Genomic DNA, 17,239 nt, shown 5'->3' with positions numbered 1-17,239 from the left:
CTTAATAGCGGAATTAGATCTCAAACTCTTAAACTGTTCCAAGAGAAGGGGAAATATTAAATGCCCAACCTTCACTGGCATGAATGCTACTACCAACATTGACCACATTTTGATTTCTTGTAATAGTGATTATTGTAACTTATGGATTACAGAACAGGCCGTAAGTGATCATAACACTATTTCTATATCACTGTTATGTTGGGGAAACAAAGAAGCCATTAATAGTGTTTGTATCAACAATATTGCCCCTATAAGACCTAATGGCATGAGGATAAAATGGGCTGGTGTCGACCCTCAGAAGATACAAAGGGATGTGGTAAGAAAATGTAGTAGAGAAATAAATTATTGCCTTAGCGATGAGGCTAACCCAAACACATTGCTTTCTATTTTTTTTAAGATAAACAAAGCAATAGAAGGTCTATTAACCAAAAGCAATAGTGTAACCAAACAGGCGCATGCTGAATGGTTTGACAAAAATTGCACTCAAGCCTTACGCAATCTGAAACAGGCCCTAGGTATTTAACTACGAAATATAACACACATTCAAGACCTACGTTATAACTATAAATTACCCATAGAGGCCCGAAAAAGAGAACTCCAGGCGGAGGCTTAGAATAAACTTAGCCTAGCAGCAGATACAAATAATAGCAAATTGTTTGGGAGACTATAAATTGCCCTTTTTTAAAGAATGACTGTGTACCAGAACTAACTTTGTACGTAAAGTGTAATGCATGGATCGAACATTTTACAAATATTTTTAACACAGATAGTCTGGTTTTAAATGTATTATTAAGTAATGACTCTATGTGGCCTACACTACCCCTATTAATCAATATTGAAGAAGTGTATGAAGGGCTAGCTAATAGCAAAGGAGGCAAAGCACCGGGCCCGATGGGGTGCCGGTAGACTTGTATAAAAGTGAAATGAATCTATGGGCCCCAATTTTAGCGGGATTTTTAATGCTGCAGCACTGGGCCAATTCCCATCGTCCTGGGGCCAGTCACTAATTATCCCTCTTTTTAAAAAAGGTTCGAAATCAGAATCATGTATCTATCGCCCAATATCACTGTTGAATTCGTCTATCAAAATTATGAGCAGGATTCTGTTAAAAAGGTTAGAACCTGGGCTTTAGATAACAACATCCCATCACAAGCACAATATGAGTTTAGAAAGGGATTAGGAACCCTGGAGCAGTGCGTCATTCTTGACCTTCTCATTAATAAGTACACATCTGTGAAAGAGGGCAATATGTTTTTATGCTTCGCAGACCTGAGTAGTGCCTTTGACCTCATAGACCACTCAATTTTGTGGTCCACACTACTTTATTCTGGTGCCCCCAAGGAAATGGTATACGTTTTAGCAAGAGTTTATGAGAGGTTATCTAGTAAAGTGCGCTACGGGCCTGCAGGTGAATGTACACCCCTTTTTAATGTAAAGAGAGGCATCCGCCAGGGTTGCGTTTTGGCCCCACTTTTATTTTCTATATTTATTAACCAAGTTGATGCAACATTAAGACAGATACCTGTGGATGCCCCATTGATAGACGGAAAAGTTGTACCAATTTTGTTATATGCAGATGATGCTGTTTTATTATCGCGTACCCAAATTGGCCTCCAGCGACATTTATCAATGGGAGAAAACTTTTAATTAACAAATCGAAGACCTTTCATATGACATGTGGGAAGAAAGCCAAGTCAATTAGGACTTTTTATGTAGATAACACCAAAGTGCAATCGGTTAAAATGTTTTGCTACTTGGGTATAACATTTGCCGGGGATGGGAAATGGTCACACGAAAATGTGCGCTATAAAATGAGTAGGAATACCAACAGTATTTTTTAATTTTCCACAAAACTGGGGGACCGAAGAATAAAAGATATGGTGGCAATTTATAATGCTAGGTGTGTATCCTCTGCATTATATGGGGCAGGAGTCTGGGGCCATCATTGTGGAATAACGCTCCAGTATGATGAAAATACTTTTCTTAAACGTTTGCTGAGCATAACAACATCGGCCTCCACTGAATTAATACATCAGGAAGTGGGAATTAATTATATCACAGACCTTGCTGCCCTACACCCCTTGTTATTATGGCGATCTATCTGGTCCAAAAATAAAACCCTATTTACACAATCTTTCATTAAAGATTGCATGAAGCTGGACCATTGTTCCCGCATCCCCTGGCTTAGATTTATTCACCACTGGTACAGCCTCCTGTTTAATTGTAACATTTTTGTGGAGCCAGAGTATGCAGCCTCAATACCAAAAAAGGAGCTAAAAGTACCTTTTCTAGCTCATAAAAGGGAGGCTAGAGAGAGACTGACTGGGAAACAACCTACTTTTGTATTTTACCATCAATTAAATCTTAGAAATGGCTTTCAGACATATTTAACTGAAGTGACTAGAAATTCCCATCATTTTTTACTGACGCGACTTAGGTTAGGAATTGTTGACCATCTTGTGCCTTTTCCGAGTATGAAAAAAAGTACCAATTCTGCATGCCCATGTGATAACATATCCAAACAAAGCTGTTGCCATTTTTTAATGTTTTGTAAATGTTATTCTTTTTTAAGGAAGTTTTATCTGAAACCTATCTTTTTAAAATATAATGTTCGATCCACTAAAAATGCTATGAAGTTAATGTTTTCTCTGGAAGGTACAGATATTTGTTTTTATGTTGCCTCTTATATTTTATAATGCATAGCTGCTAGGAAATCTATCGTCCTTTGAGTTTATTCGCCTTTTAATCTATATGGTAAAACAGAAGCTACATTGTTATAACTTTATTAAATTTAGTAACAATAGCACACGGCACCTTTTGCAAAATTTGCACGAATTGCATATTGTTGGCATATGGAACTTTATTGCGAAATTTGCACAATGCATGTAATGTATTAACGGGGGGACTTTAATTGTACGTGGGGGACTTTAATTGTACGTTTGAGCCCCTTGCGGCAGAGGATATCTTAGATCTTACTGAGGACAATGCCAGGAGGGGGGTACCCATACTTGTGATCCAACCAATAAAAAGATGGTCGCAACGGGCAATCCAGCTGAATGCATTAGCTATGGAGTTCGGCTTAAGAGCAGCAAATGGCAGAACCACCTCTGACCCCTCCAGGGCCCATACGTACTACAGGGTTAACCATACATCAAGGATCGATTATATCCTCCTTGATTTTAAGCTTTGGCATTTCATGCAGGATATGGAAATTATACCAACCATAGATAGTGACCATAACCTGCTTTCTTAGAGTCTGCATCATCTATGGCCAAATGAAAATGGGCCGGTTGCATCAAGTAAAATAATGTCAACCTCAAAAGTCTGCCCATCAAATTGTGGAAGGCACCTGAAGTGGTGCAAGGTCGGCCAGGATGCAGGGAAAGTCCAGTCCATAGGGGCCCTTCTAACAGCCGCACAGAGCAAGTTGGATACGATCGTTCCAGTCTGTTGCGATCCGTCCAGAACACCATTGAAGTTGTGAGCAACTTATTCTTGGTGCAAACTAGAGGTGGGGCCCAGAGAGAGCCGAAGAGGCTAAAGGGTAAACAGGGGTGGTATACATCTAATTGCCGAAAGAAAAAAATCTGCTCTAATTAAGGCAGTTAAGTCCAAATCGCAAGTCCAGATCCAGCAGGCCAGGAAAGAGTATAAGTTGGTGGTAACAGAAGCTAAAAAGGAGTGGGAGGACCAGTACTGGCAATCATTTAAGGAGGCCAGTGATGGGAGGGATGCGTGTCCATTCTGGAACATTATAAGAGCTAAGAACAGTCCTGCTAGCGACCTCATCACGTGTAATATTACTGACCAAACGTGGTTTGATCACTTCTCGAAACTGTACACATCTCAACAGGGAGGTGAAAATGAGTTCTCTCCTCGTAGTTCCCAGATACCCCTAGAAGAACCAGTTAGATATCCCTTCACAGTTAAGGAAGTGGAAAATGCGATTAGTCACATTGTGCCTCAAAAGGCAGCCGGTCCAGATGGTATTCCCGGGGACCTGCTTCGTTTTGATCTGTATAAATGGGGGAAACTTATTCATACTTTACTCATCGCCATTGACAACGGTGCCGCAATCCCGGAATCGTGGAAGGGGGCTGAGGTCGTCCCAATTTTTAAAAAGGGGCGTAGGGACGACCCCTCCAACTATCGCCCCATAAGCCTAATTGATTCCACCCAGAAAGTTGTCGGGAAAGAGGTACTTGAAAGAATCCTACAGTGGGCTGATGAAAATAAGATTCTCTCAGATTACCAAGCGGGATTCTGGGCTGGCACCGGGACAATAGAGCAGGCATTACGACTATAGTTAATTTACTGGAAAGTGGTTGTTATAGGCAAAGGCAGTCTTTACCTCGCGTTTATTGATTTAAAGACTGCCTTTGACCTGGTGTCTCGGGGAAGTCTATGGTGAGTGCTGTCCGATATGGGGGTCCCCTCAAATATTCTGTCAATTCTAGTGAGGCTCCATGAAGGAAATTTTGCACAAGTGAGGTGGGGCACTCAGGGACAAAAGACAAACAGAATCCCAGTGGAGAGAGGCGTCCGCCAGGGATGTGTTCTTGCTCCCACCCTCGTTTCACTATATGTGAATGGTGTGGTTGAGCACTTGCTGAAAAATCCATCTGATGCACCATCCAGGGCGGGCGAGCGAATTCCAACCCTCTTATTCGCTGATGATACGCTTTTAATATCTAAGTCTCCTGTAGGCCTCCAGAGCCTCCTAGACAATTTTCAGGCCTTTTGTACCCAAAGAGGGCTTGTAATAAACACAGATAAGACAAAGTATCTGGTGCTGAACCCCCCAAAAAACTAGGGTGCCCCCCAGTCCTAAACCAGGTATCCTTGTATTTGACTATTTAGGTATACGCATTTCAGACACTATGCAGTGGAACCCCCATCTGTGCAAAATGCTATTAAGCCACAAAAGGGTAGCAGGGGTGCTACTTAAGGAACAACGTTCCTCCTCATCCAGACCCATTGCCCCGGTTATTGATATTTACAAGGCGAGGGGTGTTAGCTCGGCCCTTTATGGGGCGAAGCTTTGGGGTACTTGTAATATGGAACAGCTGGTAAGGTCAGAAAACAAATTTCTAAAGGACCTAATGTCACTTCCGCAGAGTACCCCATCTGTACCTTTGCTACTTGATCTAGGATGCCACTCGATTAAAGATCTGGCAAAAGTCCGGCCGCTATTGCTATGGGCTTGGCTATGGCGAGTGCCAGAACTAGCAAAGTATGCAGAGGGACTTGCAGAAGTAATGTCGATGTCGGGCCGGTATAAAATAAAGTGGCTTAAAGATGTGAAGTTCTTAATTGGCGAATTGGGCCTTAATCAAGACTGGGCGTGTAGGTCTTCCCCCCCTAAGGCAACACTCAAGAACCTATATTGGAGTTGGGTCACAATCAGAAATAGAACTGACCCTAAGCTCGGCAGACTAACAGAAGATTTCCTCAGGGTTAAGGATGTGGCTTTCCGGGAACCGTACCTCGATATAGTTAGCAAATCCGCTGACAGGGCCTTGTATTTTAGATTTAGGGTTTGGGTACTTCCAGTGCACGAATTAACTGCCCGCTGGAATGGCCCATCTCAAACAACACCCTTTTGCCCAATCTGCAAGTCTAGGACAGAATCCATTGCACACATTCTCTTTGCATGTCCTGCATATGCATCGCCAAGGAAATGTTGGCTTAACCACTTGGCTGCTATGCGTTTTCCCCCCCGGTGCTGGGATCCTCCATTTTCCATTATTCATGACGAGCTGGGCTCGTCATGAGCGTGCGAGGAGGCTACACCATGACGAGCCCAGCTCGTCATGAGCGTGGAAGGGGTTAAAAACCATTATGCAGATTACTGGTTACTAGGCATTATAACGAGGCATTGTGTATTCTGACGTCACTGTATGTATGTGGTCTTTCAACATTTTTATCATGCCCTTGGACCATTAGATTGAAAAGGCTCAAAGAAAATGTTTAATCTTAGATCTTAAAGAAAATGTGTACATTTTGATCTTAATCTGTATATTGTGTTTTTACTTCTTTTTTACTGTGTTTTGATGTAATCTGTGTATCAAATCCCTATTCCCCAAGGTGAAAATGTATTTTTTCTTTCTAATGTGATGCTTTTAAGGTATGTTTTTATCGAATAAAGCCTATACTACTACTACTATGTATTAACTGTTAGCGCATGTCACTTTGGAAAATTTGTATGGAATGTGTATTAATTATATAAGGTACTGTATTGCAACATTTGCACATTGTTGGCATATGGTACTTTATTGCCAAATTTGCACATAATGTATTAATTGTTAGTATTTTAGAAAACTTTGGAAAACTCGTATGGATTGTGAGCAAAGTACATTACGTGCTGTATTGTGATATTCGCACATTTTGTAATGTAGAGAGTATTTGGCACTTATTTGCGATTTTGCACAAATTTTACCTAGGCAGTTAAGAAATATTTGCGAACCTAATGTGGGCTGTAAACAACAGTACTGTATTTTAATGTTTGCTTTTATGGTTGTGTTTTACAAACCGAATAAAGCTTTGAAACTGAACTGAACTGAATCCCGGTATCATTTCTTAGGGATCTATTAGGATGGCGGTCGGAAAACCACCCCGATCGCCATGGTAGCGGAAATCAACTGTCCTCTGGTCCCCAGCGGTCGAATCCGTGGTGGAAACACACCAACCTGCCATCAGGACTACGGAGAGACCGCACAGAAAATTAAGAAATCCCGATGTCACCGGGGTACATTCCACCATATCTGAATGCCGGGGTTGCAAACAGTGGTAAATGGGAGAGCCGGTGGAAGGCCTGTAGCACAGACATCGCAGTGGAAGCTCTGTGAAAAATATGGCGGTCGACAAAAAAAGTACTAGAAGGCCACCAAGTACACACAGCAAAGTAGCCTGGCCAAGCAAAACGCCTAACACATCCTAAAGATACACCCCCATGGCAAATTCAACTAGTACCATTCCCAGGACAACCAACACAACACACCTGACAGCAATACCTCATCTTGACACACCCACATAGCTGAGCATAAAACCAGCCCCTTCCTTGACCCGAATCCTTTGCTATACTCCACAACTGAAGGGCTCAACACCACAGGACAAAGGAGAAGGCAAACCTGCACACCAGCACAGCAACACACACACACACAGCACCTACTCCACCCCACCACCCTCATAACTGCACCTCAAAACATTAGCACAGCACACACCATGGCACCACAGAAAATGCCCAAATTCACAGAGAGTTAGATGTCAGTCATGGTAGGTGAGATAATCAGAGTAGAACCACAAGTGTTTGGTAGCCTGGCCCAACAGACACCATTAGCCACAGGAGCAAAATGTGGCAAGGATAGTCGAAAAGGTCAATGCAGTAGGGACCATCCCACATTCCAGAAATGAAATCATGAAGCGGTTGCATGACCTTAAGAGGGTTGTCAAAGAAAAGAGAAACAAGAACCGTGAGCTGGGTCAGAGGACTGGTGGTGGCCCTCCCATCTCACCAAAAACATTCACCACATGGGAGGAGAAGGTGCTTGCCATACTGCATCCAGAGAGTCTCACAGGAGTGCAGGCTGGTAAGAACAAACAAATGTGAACCATAACACTGCCATGTACTATATTGCACAACTAAAAAGCTGCACCTCCTAGGCCCAAAGTACATCCATATGCACCACAATATACAAAACAGGTCTCACAGATGGATCATCCACTCCATCTAAATCACCCATAAGGTAGCCTACAACATTCCCAGGGTTGCATGTGTACAGGCACCCTACACTACAACTCCCACCATGCCTCTATCCCACCCCGCAGCAGGTTGGCGCACTCCCTCCCACCCAGAAGCATGTGTCAGTCATTTCAGTGTTCACCCTCACCAAACAGGTAGGTAGCCATCTTCCCAGGTCATGCTGTTTGGGGGTGGGAGGCCTGGCCCACTACTCCCACCATGCCCCCTGTCCCACGTCTGATCAGGATGGAGCACTCCCTCCCACCCAGAAGCATGTGGCAGCCATTGCAGTGTTCACCCTCACCTAACAGCTAGGTAGCCACCTTGCCATGGAGGGCTGTTTGGGGGTGGGAGGTCTGCACTACAACTCCCACCAGGTACCCTGTCCTACCCCTCAGCAGGATGGAGCGCTCCCTCCCTCCCAGAAGCATATGGCAGACATCACATTGTTCACTGCAAACTAACAGATAGGTAGCCATCTTCCCAGGTCATGCTGTTTGGGAGGAGGCCTGGCCCACTACTCCCACAATGCCCCCTGTCCCAACTCTGAGCAGGATGGAGCACACCCTCCCACCCAGAATCATGTGGCAGCCATTGCAGTGTTTACCCTCACCTGAAAGGTAGGTAGCCATCTTGCCATGGAGGGCTGTTTGGGGGTGGGAAGCCTGTAGTACAACTTCCACCAGGTACCCTGTCCTACCCCTCAACAGCTCCCAACAGTCCCCCCTGCCCCACCCCTGAGCAGGATGGAGCACTCCCTCCCAGATGCATGCGGCAGCCATTGCATTGTGCACTTCTAAATAACAGGAAGGTAGCCGCCTCGTGCTCTCTTGTACCACCCCTGAGCAGGATGGAGCCTTCCGTCACACACACACAGATGGGTCACAATTTAAACCCATATTTGAAAACAGAACAGGTAAGTAGACAGTGCATGCACCCTGCCATTCATATCGAACATGTTGCCATATGCCAAAATCAGCTCTCTCATCCCACAAAAATTCACACATTACCAATTGCCGCTTACAGTGTACAGACTGCTAAGCAAATGTAACTGTCACAGCATCCATAGTGTGAATTACCAACTCACACATAGAAGAAAGTATGTGCACAATCATGCACAGCACTGAATGCCATGTGCAAGTGCCATGTGGGCAGAGCATCAATGACCATATGAAAAGCAAAGCAAGCATGGTCTGAGGTACAAATTGTGATTTGCACATGACATGACAAAGGTATGCATGAGACAACAATGGCTGATGCATGCTCAGATGAAATGTCTGCCAGGCAGGTACTGGTGTGCAGACCAACAGTGTGAGAACTAGTAAACTGTGTGGTGTATAGCCTATGAATAAGATGCATCTAACACCAAGCGTGAGGGGTGCACTTTAATGACCATTTCCCCTCTGTCTCACAGGTGACCAAGAACTGACTGCAGAGAACAACAACAGCAACATGCAGAGCTAGTTCCCCCCTGGATCATGGACTCTGGGATGAGCACTACCTGGAACTTTCGGACATGGAGCTCGCAGCCGGCCTGTCTGGTGTACAAGGGTACAACAGGTCCCAGGAACCCATTGTCCCCCCCAGCACATCTGCAGCAAAACCAACAACGACGCAGACCCCTGCTGCAACGGCCTGTGTAGCCTCCATCACCGCCACCACCACCACCACCACCAGTGTCACCTGCAACACACTCCCTTCCACAGCGGATGACCACCATACACCAACAACTGAGGATGGCAGGGAGAGGATTCTGTTGCGAACAGTGGTGAGGCAACAGATCCGTGGCAACAGGGCAGGTGGGAGGACAAGGGTCAGTCACAACCGGACACTGGGACCGAAGCCCTGGACAACATCAACAGTCCTTTGGGCCTATGAACGGGCCCAGGGAAGAACAGGCTGGGCAGAGGAAGATTCATGTGAGCGCCTTCTGCTGATAAGCGCCATGGACACCCGCATGGGCCAAATCGTGGACCTCTTGGGGCAGCTAGTGGCGGTCCTCAGGGACAGGCCTACGCCACAACCAACACTTCCACCTCCCTCTTGTGGCCTGCAGGATGACAGTTTACCATCCTCCCCAGCGGCCACAGAGAGGGGGGAGTCCTCGGCCCCACTGCAAAGGCCATCCCCGCCAAACGATCAACAGGTCGTCCGAAGAAAAACCAGGGAGGATCCTGTGGCAAAGCACCTGCCAAATGCCAGTCAGGGAGTCAGCCATGATGGCAACCCTCTTGACTACTGCATTGATTTTATGGACTGTCCTTCCCCACATTGCCTTGTGAATGGCATACGTCAGTTGGACTGGGTCACCACATCAATGTGGTGATTACTCGATTGTCTCTTGTACCATCACTGACAACTCACTGCCTCACTAATCACCTCATTGTGAATATACACCCACCCTGTCACATGTCCCCATTGTAAATAAACACTCCTTACATACACATGTCGTTGTGTCTGCTCCATGTTTATTCCAGGCTCTGCAGTCTTCACCATGATTACAATGTACCTGGAGTATGGAATGTATGTGGGCGAGGAGAGGCTGAAGAGACCTAGGAAAACACAACAGAACATTGTTCACTTGCCAGGTATTGGCATCACAGCCATCACACAACACTTGTCATAAAGGTACTCCAATATGCAAACATTACAGTGAGCAACAGTACCAACATAAACATCCAGGAGATTTGTCAAACTCCCCTGTCACACAAACATTGGCAGACATCACTGAGTCAACAATAGACTGCAGTCACAAAGCTCACATACACCTTGCCAACAACAACAACATCAGCAGACAATGGCTCTGTTGCACATTGTCACTCACCTTCAGGTGAAGTAGCGGTTGATGAGCTATTGACGCAGGTTGACACCTTCCTCCTCTTCACTATCCTCATCATTGGACATGGGTTGGTTTGCAGGCGGGGGACTTGGCTGCTCATCAGCATCCAGGAGCAGGGGGATTTCCTTGCGCAAGGCCAGGTTGTGAAGAATGCAGCATGCAACTGCAATATGACACACCTTCTTGGGCGAGTACATCAGTGCATCTCCGGTCTTGTTCAGGCAACGAAAATGTAACTTCAGTGGACCAAAAGTACGCTCTACCACACGACGTGTCCTCCTATGGGCATCATTCTAGCAGACTTCACCCAGGGTCCAGGGTCCTGGGATTCCGCAATGGGCTCAAGAACCTAGGACGTTTGGGATATGCTGAATCACCTAGGTGTGAGATACACAGAGCAACTTTGTAATGCAACTGTGGTAGAGGATAGGATGTCACACACACAGAATGCCAGTGGACTCCCCCTACTCACCCACAATCCATGCATGCTCCGGAAGATTATCCATCAGTCGGGGCACAATGCTGTTATGCATGATGTACGAGTCAAGGGCAGAGCCTGGGAAATAGGCACAGACTTGTGAGATGATCATATCTGCCTGGCAAAGCACGTGCACATTGATTGAATGGAAATGCTTCCTATTCCTGTAGATGTGCTCACGTGCCTGTGGTGGAACCAGCCCAACATGTGTGCAGTCAATGGCACCAATAACATTGGGGATGAGGCCAAGTGCATAGTAATCTCCCTTCACAGCCACCAATTCATGGTTCCTGTGGAAATGGATATATCAGTCCTTGTAGATCATCATAGCTGATAGGACATCATGTAGCACCATTCTGAACATAGGTTGCTACATCTCTCCTGCGCCAGACACCATGTACTGGAAAGATCCGTAAGGAAACAAATACAAGGCCGCCATCAGCTTAGACGTTGGTGTTTAAGCCCCAGGATATGTCCTGCGAGGCTGAAGGTGGGGCTCCAACATAGCACATCGGTCTAGGAGGGTGTCTCTATCCAGACGGAACTTCCGTATGACCTCGTCATCCTCCATGTCTGCCAGCACTGTGAAGGGACGATGCACATTTTGTCTTCTCCTAGGTGAGATGAAAGCGGACAGATGTCAAAACAATCCACCATTAGATGTGTCCAACAACTTACGTTCAGACAGACACAATGCAAACAATGCCTAGCAGCACAGTTCAGCTTATGGCACAACTTACATGTAGGGACTCCCTTGGTTACACCATCTCTACACCTGTCCACTTTTCACACAGCTATAACCTCGCAAACAATATCCATATCTGTGAATGCACAAAGGTACATGTCCACATCTTGCATGGGCAGCCCTGACAGTAATGCCAACAGCATATGTTGGAAACTGCCACACTACTTTCTCCTACCTAGGTACTGTACCTGCCACACCTTCTGGCGTAACTCACACAGGACACACATCAACCACACAATGACCCAAAACTGTGCGTGGATTGAGAAGTATGTGCATGTTCCATGAAAAGTAGACAGTCATATCTGCACATTGTGAAGTCAGACATTCATCACTGTGAGTTGCTCAGCACTCACACATTGACATGTGCATCCATTGGGGAGTCCATCACTACACTGTTCTGTGTACATGCCCAGAAAAATCACAGGTGACATGTGAGGGAGTAAATGCCAATGTTACTAATCATATTCAACAACATGGCATGTGTAGTCAGGAGTGGGGTTAAGGTTACATTGGCATTGAGCGCACAATCTTGTGCCATGATCCATGTGTCCAATGTGCACTGTTGAGACCTGGTCATTGTCCATACACACTGCATGACGTGTCCATAGGTGCTGTCAAGATGATCTGTCACCCAAATCACGCTCACTGGCTCAAATGCATGGCAGCCATTCGGCGGTAGCAACCTCCTGGCCACTGCGGTGTGTCACCGCCAATACCCAATACACAATTGCGGGAGTGATAGGCATATACACTTGGTCAAATGGAGGTTGGCATGCACCGCCACCTAAATCCCGGACATCCATTGCAATGTATGGAACACAATCGTGGTAGCTACCGCCTGGCGACTTATCTGTGTCACCGCCAATACCCAATACACAATCGCAGTAGTGATAGGCATATACACTTGGTCAAATGGCAGTTGGCAAGCACCGCCACCCAAATCCCAAACATCCATTGCAATGTATGGCGCACAAATCGCGGTAGCTACTGCCTGGCCACTGCGGTGTGTCAACACCATGGGCCGTGCCCTTGCAGCCAATGGGAACCGCAATCGCGGAAGACTATAGCAATTTTGAAAATCGCGGTAGGCGTGCTCCGCTACCGCGCAGCCGGTCATTGGATGCAATTGAAAAATGCACGACCGCGGTAGCGACGCCCGGCCCCTGTGGTGTGTTACTGCCATGGACCATGCCCTTACAGCCAATGGGAACCGCAATCGCGGTAGACTGTTGCAATTTTGAAAATCGCGGTAGGTGTGCTCTGCCACCGCGGAGCAGGTCATTGGATGCCTTTGAAAAAGGCTGACTTAGAGCACCAATTGCAGCAGCTTTGAACCACTGAAACTGCCCCAGGGGGCTATATATATGTGGGAGGGAGCCTCACATTTCCACAGCTTCCAGAGCCTGCTGCCTGCCACCCCTCACCACTACCTGCTCCTGCTGCTCCTGTCTCCAGAGCCTGCTGCCGGCCACCCCTCACCACCACCTGCTGATGATGCTGCTGCTCCTGTCTCCAGGACCTGCTGCCTGCCACCCCTCACCACCACCTGCTGCTGCTCCTGTCTCCAGAGCCTGCTGCCTGCCACCCCTTACCACCACCTGCTGATGCTGCTGCTGCTCCTGTCTCCAGGGCCTGCTGCCTGCCACCCCTCTCCACCACCTGCTGCTGCTGCTCCTGCCTCCAGAGCCTGCTGCCAGCCACCGCTCACCACCAACTGCTGCTGCTCCTGTCTCCCGGATACAGTGATGGCGAGGACTGAGAAGATCGGAACCAGTCTCTTCACCACTGAGGAGCTGGAGGATCTGGTGGAAGAGATGCTCACACAGTATCCAAGGCTATATGGTGCTCCAAATATCATGGTAAGTGTTTCAGAGTGGAAGTGAGAGTGTAGGGGGGGCCCACATGACGCTCATCTGCTGTAGTATGTACCTGAGGGTGTGGGGTTGTGTCACTCACTGCCTAGCATGCTTTCCCCAGGGGAAAGGGACGTGTAGCCTACTTCACACTTTTCCCTGCAAGCACATCAAGATTGGAGGGACATGTATCGTCTTGTCAGCTATGCAGTCACGCAGCAAGTTGCTAATGCTGAAGTCAGGACAGTAATTGCTTGTGTATATGGATGGGGGGACCCTGGTGTAATTCAGAGGCACATGTGTGGCCTTAGCAAGGGTTTACGTCCAGAGGGTAGTGGTGGAATTGTGCCTGACTCAAAATTTGCATCAGCCATGGCTCAGCACTATGCTCAGGACTTTAATACCAGAGGGTGACACTCCTGGGGGTCATTCACCTATGATGCAGGAGATTGTCGTACTTTTGTGCACAGCCCCTTCCATCTTCACCAGCATGTGTCCTGACTGGCATGTATAGGCAATGTTGTGGCTCTCATATTTATTTATTTATTTATTTTGTGTATTTATTGAGCGCAGTCCTGTCACCCAGAGGGCATCCTGGGCATATTGTCCCTTCATGTGACATTTCTGATGCCCCACGTTGGACCTCAGTGTGATCCCACATGGCCAGCACAGTCACTGCCCAATCAGACTAGGACACATCCCTGAATGTATAGAGTGTAACATGTGTGTGGTTTGATGGACTCTCCATCAAAGAGCGATCTCAGCCCTGTGAAGTGCCCACGACAGGCCTTGTGAGGAGGGTCTGGGATTGCAAGATCATGTCCCTGGATGGGACCTCCATGACACAGTGAGTAATTCACAGTTATAGGACACTGTTGGCTGCACAGTGTTGGACACAGTGACTCAGCCCCAAAACATATATTGAAATGTGATATATTGCTGGCTCACCCTCAGACTGGATAGTAGATGTGGGCAGCCTACACATGACCTTCTGTACTGGCATCCTGCATGTGTCAGTGATGGCCAGGTATTGTGTCCACCCCCATGCCTACATACATTTTTGTATGATTCTCCCATCCTAATGTGCCATATGAGATGCAGTATTGTCTCAGTTTGACATGTCTGTAAAGTTGGGCTGAGTTAGTATCATGCACCTGTACAGGGAAATAGTGGTACATGACAGTGTCACTGATTTTTCCCCTTTGTGTCTTCCATGCCTGCAGCTCAAAGTCCACCAGCGTAAGGCCGTGTGGAGGGCCATTGCAAGCAAGGTGCGGGCTCTGTGTGTCTCCAACCGATGGCGCACCCACCGTCACAAGAGGTGGGATGACATCTGCCAGCTGAGCAAGAACGTGGCCAAGATGACACTGGGGCTGATCCCTCGTACTAGCAGGTTGGCGCGCCGGAGCATGACACCAGTGACGGCTCACATTTTAGCTGTGACACAGCTTGAGATGGATGCACATTTGAAGGAGCATCAACAGCAAGATGGGGGTGAGTATTCTGGGAAGGGTGACTTTGGTGGTGAGTGGCTGCATGTGTTCCAAACCTGGGCCAGCGCTGCTCTCTGTGATGTTGGTAGTGTGCTGCAGTGGCTTGTAAGTGGCTTTGTGTTGTGTGCAGCTGTCATGCATTTGCCCTACGTGTACTTTCTCATGTCATTGGAGTAATAGTCCTTGAAATTGCATTCTGAGGCGTGGACTTCTGGCATCATCTGCATTTGGTTAGTCAGGGACATTCCATGGAAGGGAACGACAGTGTGCATCATCTGAGTGTGCGTTCCTCAATGTCTGCATTGCCTTACATCAGATTTGTGGGGACTAGATGTCTGACACCAATGTGCAACTGTAGTTGTACCCCAAAAAATTACCTGGTGGATGGCATGAGCTCATGGCCATTGTTGACTGTTATGTTTGAGTCTGTATCTGTGTTGTCCACTTCTGCTCCCTCCTGATGTGAGATTGGCAGCATGTGTTGAGGTTAATTTTTGCCCCCCTCAGGGCCCTGTGTGTGCTCAGAGGGATTTGTGTGTCTGGTTAAATTGAGCCATCTGCAGGCTATTTGGCTGTGTGGTCATCACATGACTCACGTATGCCATGTTTGAATGATGAAACGCAAAATTGAATTTTGCATTGACTTGCCACAGAGTAGTGTGCAACTTGGGAATATTGTCATCTTGTTTAGTGCATTGCTTGCATATGACGTTTGTGTTGATGCCAGTAAGCTGACCCTACATATCTATCTCTTGCAGCATCTCCCGTAGGCACAGAAGGACAGGAGACAGACACCAGTGGTGAGGCATCAAGCACGACTGCTACACACGAGCACAGAGACACAGATGTGACCAGCGCCTCGGAGGGGGACAGGAGCCTACTTGAGGAATCACAGCCAGAGACACCAACCTCGACATCATCTGATGCCAGTGGTGATGCGTCTATGTTGGTGGGCACAGGGAGCGGGGACTCTGCCTCCTCTTCCACCACACAGTGTCCAGTGCCCACCCTCCCACCTACATCCACTAGTGCTGCCCGTGTTCACACAAGTAAACAAGTAAAAAGGAAAGAGTTTCCTTCACCCCAGGCACCGCTGCCCCTGCTCCTGTCCCCCCAGCTGGCATTAGTGCTGAGTCTGTGGACCTTTTGCGCCAGCTGTGAGTGGGCCAGACAACTCTCCTCAATGCCTTCCTAGACCACGACAAAAAATTGGCACAGGTAGTTGCTTTCATGGAGGGCATACATTCAGATGTGGGTGGGCTACACCGGACTGTCCAGTCTTTGTCCTCTGCAGTGACAGCAGCCATTCAACTGGCACATTTGCAGAGTCCAGCTCCAGTCCCTTTGGTCACCCCCCTGCCAGTAGCTACATCTGAGGATAGTAACCAGACACCACAGACCTCAAGGGCAAGACACAGCACACAACAGCAGCAGCCCAAGCGGTCCAGGGTGCAGACACCTTCACCACCAACTAAATCCACCCCAGAGTGCAAAGGCATTTTAGGCAACACCAGGGCCATAAAACCAAGAAGTAGGCCTCAGGCTCACATGCCTCAGAGGCATCCCCAGCCAAGGACTCCCCTGTCCACAAATCATGTTGCAAAGAAAAGCAGAAACTTGTGGTGCCCACTGAGAAGCTGTTGCCTGCTAAGAATACACATAAAAAGAGCTCCAAGGGTGATTCACCCACAACATCTACTCCCATCCAGAGCCTTGCTAAATAGGTTAAGGAGGGCACTGTAGGAGTTCACCTGGTAAACAGGGGATGGAGGGGAAGAAGCAAGGCCAGGCCAAGCGTACCGCTGGAGCCAGCATGTCCCCAGAGGGAGGGCCATCGGCTGCACCTGTTGCAGCCTGGTGTAGAGTGTGCCTGTTGTGCACGCACCACTTACCACTCCTACCACGACAGGAAAGACATTTCAAATCCCAAAGTAGTGGAAGGGCACCCCTCCACATTCTCCCACCCACACTGTATCTCAGGGAAGCATGACTCCACCTCCACGTGCCACCACACTACCCGGTCCAAGCAGCCCTCCGCCTTCCATTGCCACTGAGACATCTACCAGAGCTAGGCCTCTCTCTACCCGGTC

Source organism: Lissotriton helveticus, chromosome 1_1 (assembly GCF_964261635.1).
Source record: "Lissotriton helveticus chromosome 1_1, aLisHel1.1, whole genome shotgun sequence".
In the NCBI taxonomy this organism is placed as follows: Eukaryota; Metazoa; Chordata; class Amphibia; order Caudata; family Salamandridae; genus Lissotriton; species Lissotriton helveticus.
Note: the sequence above shows the minus strand (reverse complement) of the source record.